Consider the following 9,246-nt stretch of genomic DNA (forward strand, 5'->3'; position numbering starts at 1 on the left):
GTAACCGTACCAGAATATTGCAAAGGTCTTAATCTAATTTCTTAATATTAAGAAAGTTAGTAAGAAACCAATGCCCTTATAATATTTCCGCTTGAAATAAAAAACTGGTTTGGGTGTGTCCTTCTTCTTAATGACCACTTTGGCAGTCTAGACTTTCATATGCATATTGAGGAAAACATGTAAACTATAATTATTTATGAAAAACTAATTGATATTAAAAGTTTTGACCAATTTTCTAAAAGAAAGTGGAACTAAAACATGATTGTCATATACAGGGTGTTTCTGATAAGCATGCCATAAATTAAAAGGTGTGTTCTTTGGGTCAAACTGAGTAAAAAGTGTCAAAGAACATGGGGTCTACAACGCTTAGTTTCGGAGGTACGAGCCCTCAAACATTGACCCCAAAACGTGAAAAATGTCACAAATGTGGAGTATGACATATCAGCTTGCTCATCTTGTCTAGACAATTCCAATACCCTCCCATCTTAGAATTCTAATGAGCCATTTTCTAGAAGAAGCGTATTATTAAAGGTAGAAGTGTGCAAGGACTGGTCAATAAAAGTTGGTTCAAAGTGACAATCAAAGAATTCTAAGATGGGAGGGTATTGGAATTGCTTAGACAAGATGAGCAAGCTGATATGTCTTACTCCACATTTCAACATTTGTGACATTTTTCACGTTTTGGGGGTCAATGTTTGGGGGCCCATACCTTCGAAACTAAGCGTTGTAGACCCCATGTTCTTTGACACTTTTCACTCAGTTTGACCCAAAGAACACACCCTTTAATTTATGACATGCTTATCAGAAACACCCTGTGCAGCTCAATTTTATGTAATTTAAATTGCGGGTTCCCTCGTAAACCAGAAACTTGCTCTGAATTTGATTTTCCGGGTAAAAAGCTTATTGACTAAATCCTGCGTATAAACACCGCAAGAACGAAGTGTTGATCGCTGCACAATTGGTCTTTCCAACAAACAACAATCATGTTGCCGAAAATATTGCTTTTCGCGTTTGAAGTGATTCAAAAATTGGTGTTATTTGCATCGTCTCTGCTTAAAAGTATTCCATTACCGCGAATTTGGGATTCGTACCCAAATTACGGTTTCAAATCGGCCTTCGCCTTTGGACACGCCAGATTTCTAAAGCTCTTTCCGCCCGTTAAAGACATCACCACTACAACATGTGAGTTTGACAAAATTAAATAACTAGTTTTACAGATTGAGTAAAAATACTACAGTGTGAACAAAATTTGAGGTTTATTGGTTGCGACTTTCAAGCTTACACATTTTTATAGAGTAATAAAAGATTTTCAGCTTTACAACTAACCAATGTTGACGGGTTGAATTTTTCGACCGATGAAAAGCAAATTCATAGATTCTTTCCTAGCCAATTATATAAGAGTTTGAATAGAGAGATAAGAGAATGATTAGTTTTCCCTCAGTTTAATAAGGATTTTTCCTTCGCAAAAAAAAGTTATTTTTATTTTCAATGAAAATTAGAAATATGAAAAAATCTACGATTTTATGAAAATAGAGACATTTGAATTCAAACAAGTTTATTAAGACAAAAATATAAGCCACATCGTATGATCGTAGCGTACGAAAATTAGAACATCAAGATGAATTGGAAAAACTTCTGCCCGGTCGGTTAAAATTTATACGATATACCAGAAATATGGATATACTTATGTTAGCCTATACCAGGGGTAAATAACGAAAGGAGTTAGAGACGCTAGCTTCCGTAGTGTAGAATACAGTGGGACCTTGAAACGTCATAGAATTTGTAACTAACGTAGTGCCATCTTTGGAACTGTATTGTAAATAAGACCAGAACCTTAAAAGTTTTGCCTTAAAATCTCGCACCGCAAGGTATTCTGGGTAAAGTAAAATGGCGGGTGTCGATGTTGTGAAGTCGTCTCATAAATCAACCCAATATAGTTATTATATTCAATCGCGAGTAAACAGCGATTTAAAGAAGAAAGATAAGTCAACAATTCGCAATTTGAAGCCGGGGAAATCCTCAAAATGTGTTCAAACTTGTTTTGCCGTAAGTGCGCGGTTACAGAGTCGGCCCAGTGAGCTAAGGCTTAGTGATTTTTCCGAGTCAGTGCCAGTGGGAACTGTGGGATCAGGATCATCGACTGTATCTGTGACTAAAGAAATTAAAACAACTAAAACTGTATTGAAGGATGCAAAAACGACTTTAATTCCATTTCATTATCGAAAAAGGAATTTACCAACTTTAAGATTGCATGTTTCTAATTCAAGTGCACCTTAATGAATAAACTTTACTCTAAGCCTAATTGTCACTTAGTCGTAAGCAGACGAACACTAGCAGACGAAAACTAGCAGACAGGAGGAAATCGATATCCCAGCATGACTTTCGAAACTTTGCTGCCACGCTATTGGTTGGAAAATATCATACTTATTTTGAATTATAGACGGCGCGACCGAGACGTTTTCTCTTTTCTGTGTCTACGTTTGAAAGTCCCACTGTATTCTACACTACGGAAGCTAGCGTCTCTAACTCCTTTCGTTATTTACCCCTGCCTATACCGAAGAACTGCGAGAGAAACATTTACCCGATGTTAACATCTTCATATATTTATGTCAGCCTATACCGATGAACTGCGAGAGAAACATTTACCCGATGTTAACATCTTCATATATTTATGTCAGCCTATACCAAAGAACTAATGTCTCTCTCCGTAGTTTGCCTCCCGACAGGAGCGAAGGAAAATTTTCTGGTCGGTCGATAAAAAATAAATATTTTGCCTCTCCTGCCGCGAAGTTATTCTAGGAGAGCGGTAGCTTTCTTAGATAAGACTTCATACTGCTCTTAATGTGTAAGGAGTTTTTTGTTTGCATGTAGGGTCAGCTGCCCTAATTTGGAATAGCTCTAATTTGGAACACTTTTCTTAAAATCATCATAACTTAAGTTTGAGAGCTTCAAATGAATATTTTAAGGGCTCAATTGGAAGATTGAACCTCAGATTAATAACCCCTGGATATGAAAGGCAAGCAAAACTGGGCCTTTTCAAAAAGTATCGCCATGTGGCGCCCTCAGACAGCAAAACGTAGAACTTTGTCACCTCATGCAGACGACGCAGTTGTATGGTTGTTCTGGCAAGGCCTAGCAAACGTAAACGGTTTTTTTGTGTCTTCGAAGACCATTATTCTTTCCTGTCATTTGATTTATCAAATTTATAGTTTAATCTAATTTTTCATAAATAAAAAAACCAAAAACCTACCGAATTTAGTGACCAAAACCTCCGGACCAGGTACCGGGATGAGAAGAGAAAAAGAAACGGGAACCGCGGATAAAAAGTAGCCGAACATGGAGTAGCAAACGCGGTCACGCGCTTACTGAGTCTGTTTGGGGTAACTTTTTTCCAAGATGCCGATGCCCTATTCAAGTATGCCTCCCTATTTCCTTTCATATCCAGGGGGTTATTAATCTGAGATTGAACATCCCTCTATCCATAAAACACGGTCTCAAGACTCTATCATAAATTCCAGAGAAGATACAAGCATAATTAGACGACCTCATATTTCGCATAATTTATTTTTTCCAAAATGAAGGGAAAGTTCTCCCATGGGTCTCGGAAAATAAGCTTTCACGGCCAATGGGAAAAACATAGGCTTACGAAAACGATTCCATTGAAAACTTCGGATCTTTCTCTTCAAATTAAACACTTTAAACGCCAGGTTAGGCCCATAAATTATTGAGAAAACTCGAATAGCAAATATGTCATCATTTGCCTAAAATGGAACACCCCGAAAAACGGAAATTTACTCTATCTTTTTACATCCATAACCAGAAGCCTATAATTAAACCTCCTTCGGAGGGAAGCCTCTATCAAGCCATAGACGCCACGTTAAAAACCTGAAACGTCTTGGTTTCGCGCTTCACTAAAGAGAACACTAAAGTGGTTGAGGACTGACAACTTATGAATAGTCTTTGTAGAAAGAAAATAGTTCGACCTTGCCCAAAAAAAAAAGATAAAATAAAATGGCGGTGCACATACGATCAAAATACGAGGAGAGACAATGACAGTCTTTGGAAATCGCCGAATACCAATCTAGTATAAGCCTAGTATTCTTTTCAACATTGTTTTTCAGTTTTTGGCACTTTTTCTTGGAATTATTTTTGGAAATATTCTCTTTCAAATTTAAAAATATTGAACATAACCTTCTTATTAGACCATAAAGTCCTACACTCTAAGAAATAGAGGTGTAAGTCTACACCTTTTTAACTCTTTTTGATGGTGCTAAATTCAACACCATTTCCAGTGTTGGTTTACAACCCAAAGGGTGTTAAATTACACACTCTAAGAAATTGGAGTGTTCTTTAACACCTTTAAAATAAGTTTATATGGATCGAAATTTGACACCGTTTCAGTTGTTCCTTTACACCCCTGAAAGGATTTAATAACACTTTTAAGCAATGGGTGTCAAAGATAAGAGTGTCGCATAACACCTTTAAGAGTGTCGCATAACACCTTTAAGAGTGTCGCCTAACACTATTAAGAGTGTCGCCTAACACTATTAGGAGTTTCGCCTAACACTATTAGGAGTTTCGCCTAACACTATTAGGAGTGTCGCCTATCACTATTAGGAGTGTCGCCTAGCACTATTAAGAGTGTTGCCTAACACTATTAAGAGTGTCGCCTAGCACTATTAAGAGTGTCGCCTAGCACTATTAAGAGTGTCGCCTAGCACTATTAAGAGTGTCGCCTAGCACTATTAAGAGTGTCGCCTAGCACTATTAAGAGTGTCGCCTAGCACTATTAAGAGTGTCGCCTAGCACTATTAAGAGTGTCGCCTAGCACTATTAAGAGTGTCGCCTAGCACTATTAAGAGTGTCGCCTAGCACTATTAAGAGTGTCGCCTAGCACTATTAAGAGTGTCGCCTAGCACTATTAAGAGTGTCGCCTAGCACTATTAAGAGTGTCGCCTAGCACTATTAAGAGTGTCGCCTAGCACTACTAAAAGAGTGTCGCCTAGCACTATTAAGAGTGTCGCCTAGCACTATTAAGAGTGTCGCCTAGCACTATTAAGAGTGTCGCCTAGCACTATTAAGAGTGTCGCCTAGCACTATTAAGAGTGTCGCCTAGCACTACTAAAAGAGTGTCGCCTAGCACTATTAAGAGTGTCGCCTAGCACTATTAAGAGTGTCGCCTAGCACTATTAAGAGTGTCGCCTAGCACTATTAAGAGTGTCGCCTAGCACTATTAAGAGTGTCGCCTAGCACTATTAAGAGTGTCGCCTAACACCGTTAAGAGTGTCGCCTAACACCGTTAAGAGTGTCGCCTAACACCCGTAAGAGTGTCGCCTAACACCCGTAAGAGTGTCGCCTAACACCCGTAAGAGTGTCGCCTAACACCCGTAAGAGTGTCGCCTAACACCCGTAAGAGTGTCGCCTAACACCCGTAAGAGTGTCGCCTAACTAGGGCCGTGCAGACTATTCGTTACTATTTGGTCGGACCAAATAATTTGGTCAAAATTGACGTTTACTATTCGCACCGACGAATCGAATAATGGTTTTCAAAATTCTAGAATACCAAATAATGAGCTTCGAAAAACCGACTATTCTATAGCGGATAAAACAAGTTGAAAGTGAATGTTTTTAACAGTCTATTGACCAAATTATTTGGTATTCGCAAGCAGTTTTTGAAAATTTCTGTTGATTTTGTAAATTTGAGGGCGCTGTCATAGAGATAGGAACATAAATGTTATGCTCCTATCTCTATGGGCGCTGTGATAGTGGCCTCATAGATGTCGCGACTCGGCAGACAGCTTTAAAATTCTGACGTGGCTACCGTTAAGTATTACCTGCGTTCACCGAGTCGCGTGATCTAGGAGGCTATAGCTGGAATCAGCCACTCAGTCTTTAGAAGTTCATAGACAAGGATAAACCATTAAAGGTTTTAAGGGGTAATGGTTTTTATCAACTTCTCGCTGCGAAGCTAACTATATGGAACTTCCTAATAATATGTCACTACAGTATACCTATTAAAAATATAGTATCATGGAAAAGGTCTTACATTGCAAAGCGAGTAGGGATATATTGACAACTAACCTAATTTTGATTAAAATAAAACCTTTGATTCGTTCAAAAATAAGTTTTCAGCTGTTCAAAAGTACCATTCCGTGTCCCATTATTTATAAATTTGAAATTTGGTAGAATAGTTTTATAGAAATTTAAATTTGGTCAAATTTTTGAACTTCACACTATTTGGTCAAATTATTTGGTTATTTTCCTATTCCGAGCCGAGAGATGGCTCTCAAAAACACTGCTATTTGGTATTCGACGAATACCTTAAAAAGTACTATTCGCACAGCCCTACGCCTAACACCCGTAAGAGTGTCGCCTAACACCCGTAAGAGTGTCGCCTAACACCCGTAAGAGTGTCGCCTAACACGTTTAGCAGTGTTTTATAATGGTACAATACCGCCTGATTACCAATTTCTTAGTTATTTTATTTAAAGGAAAAATATGTTCTTTCATGAATATCATCTTTAAATAAATGTTTAACAAATAATTTTTTACTCTAATATTCAAACATTAATGGAAATAAAAGACCTTATTTAAGAAACCAGCTATATTATAAATTTCCATGTTTAATTTCAAAGGGTGTTTTTAAAGTGTTACTTTACACTGTATTTACACCTTAAATTGGCCATAAAAACTCAAGGCAATAAAAACTCACTTTTGGGTGTTTTTACGGTGTAAAAAAAAGAGTATTCTAAATTTACACCCTTTTAACACATTTTTAACACTTCAATTTCTTAGAGTGTAAGTTTACTTGGGAGTGTTTGTCTAAAGTAAGCGAGATTTTTACAAATAAATTATGTAAAATTTCTTGCCTTTCATTCCCAATATGCTTTACGAAACTTTCACTTGTAATATCTTTTAAAATTAAATCATAAACAGCTTCAATATCCATTATTGAACTAACCCTGGGCCTACCATCACTTTTTCACAGACTCCACTGTAGCAGACGACAGTTACAATTTCAAAATAGCCGCTGGCGTAGGACTTTTATATCTTATGTAAAGGCGCTATTTTTTCGCCGTCAATAAAATTTTATCGCTGCGTCCATGTCTCTAAGCGCGAAAACAAGACGTTTCACGTTTTTTGCCTAGATAGAGGCTTCTCCTCTTATCCGCTTCTGCCATAACTAATGTTTTACTCACTAAAGAACAACAAAAAGACCTTAGAAGATGGGTTGAATCATTTCCTGTTTAATAATTTTGTTCCCGTAAGCGTAGATTAAGATGCGGAAAAGATACGGGAATTATTAGCCCAGTAACCAGATTTAGTCATAAACGTGATGCTAACTTTAGCTGATTTAGCATGTGGCCGAGTGATAGGTGGTTTAACTATACTTCCAAACACCGTATCGTGACTCACTTGGTGTAAAATGTAGATTCGACACAATTACGACACAAAAACATACTAGTGTAGGTTACTTTGATCCCCTTACAAAAATATTCTTAAGAACTCTTAAGAAATTTCCTTGGGAAATTTCTTTGGAAATCCTTAAGGCGTTCTTTAGGAAATTGGGGAATATTGGCCTCTTTTTCTTTGGAAATTACTTTGGAAATATCTTTGGAATTTTCTTGCGAAATATCTTTGGAAATTTCTTGGGAAATATCTTTGGAATTTTCATGGGAAATATCTTTGGAATTTCCTTGGGAAATGTCTTTGGAATTTCCTTGGGAAATGTCTTTGGAATTTCCTTGGGAAATGTCTTTGGAATTTCCTTGGGAAATGTCTTTGGAATTTCCTTGGGAAATGTCTTTGGAAATATCTTTGGTAAATATCTTTGGAATTTTCTTGGGAAATGTCTTTGGAATTTACTTAGGAAATGTCTTTGGAAATATCTTGGGTAAATTTCTTTGGAATTTACTTGGGAAATGTCTTTGGAATTTTCGTGGGAAATATATAGAGAAGTGGTAAATTAATTTAGCCACTTGAAACGAGGATAGTTTTTACATGCAGAACCATATCCCAATGCAGGAGGTGTAGTTTTTATATGCTGAACTGCACCCCTTATAGCGAGCTAAGATCTCGCATGCAGTGTGAAACTGCTTATAAAGTCAGTCATTTTATCGACTTAAAACATCCGTAAACGGCATAAAGTTTTAACCTTGTGCAATTGTATGGGGTACTAAGTGGGTTTTGGAGGCTTTAACGGCCAAGCAGTAGATACAGACGTTGTTGTTAAATTTAATAATGTATATTCACTGAAAGTGTTTTGAGTATCAGAAACGCGTTAAAGCTAATTTTCTCTACAATGTTTTTAAAAAAATATTTATTTTGGACTCTAATTACGCTCGAAATAAAGATAAAACGTGCCATAAGAGAATTAATCAAAAATTCCGACTGACAGCTTATACTCCCTGTAAATCTAAACATAACGATTTTAATTACTCTTATTTTATTTTTAATCTATTTTATCCATTACATCAACACCTCACGGATTATTAAAGGCAAAAAAATAAAAAAAGGTAAATATAACAATCCATTTCAGCGCTTGCTGAGCCTTAGCTACGGGACAAGCCTTCGTGAAACGTTTTTATTTTTTTTAAACCATCAAGTTAATGTCTATCTAGGCTAGTAAAACTTTAGCTAAACAATTTGGGTAAAATATTTTGAGATAATTATATGAAAAGCATAATTGCAATATATCTGGCCCTTTGAAATTCATCTCTAAAATTCTTGACTTATTTCGTTGGAAAGTAAACCTTCTCTGGAAATTCATCTGTAGAATTCTTATCGAATTTCTTTGGGAAATAAACCCTAGACTTTCTTTGGAAATTGATCTCAAGAATTCCTAAAGATTTTCGTTGGAAAATATTCCCTAGACGTTCTTAGGAAATTTATCTCTAGAACTTCTAAAGAATTTCTTTAGAAAATAATCCCAAGACATTCTTAGGAAATTTATCTCTAGAACTCCTAAAGAATTTCTTTAGAAAATAATCCCAAGACATTCTTAGAAAATTTATCTCTAGAACTCCTAAAGAATTTCTTTAGAAAATAATCCCAAGACATTCTTAGGAAATTTATCTCTAGAATTCCTAAAGAATTTCTTTAGAAAATATTTCCCAACACATGCTTTCGAAATTTGTCTCAAGAATTCTTTAGGAAATTCCAAGGAAGTCTTTGGAAATAGTTTCTTTAGAAAATGATCCCAAGGGCTCCGTAGGTTCCAAAGAAATTCCTTTAGAACTCTTAAGA

Source organism: Phalangium opilio, unplaced genomic scaffold (genome assembly GCF_054372755.1).
Source record: "Phalangium opilio isolate 3A_F unplaced genomic scaffold, DU_Popi_V2 ptg001706l_1, whole genome shotgun sequence".
NCBI lineage: Eukaryota > Metazoa > Arthropoda > Arachnida > Opiliones > Phalangiidae > Phalangium > Phalangium opilio.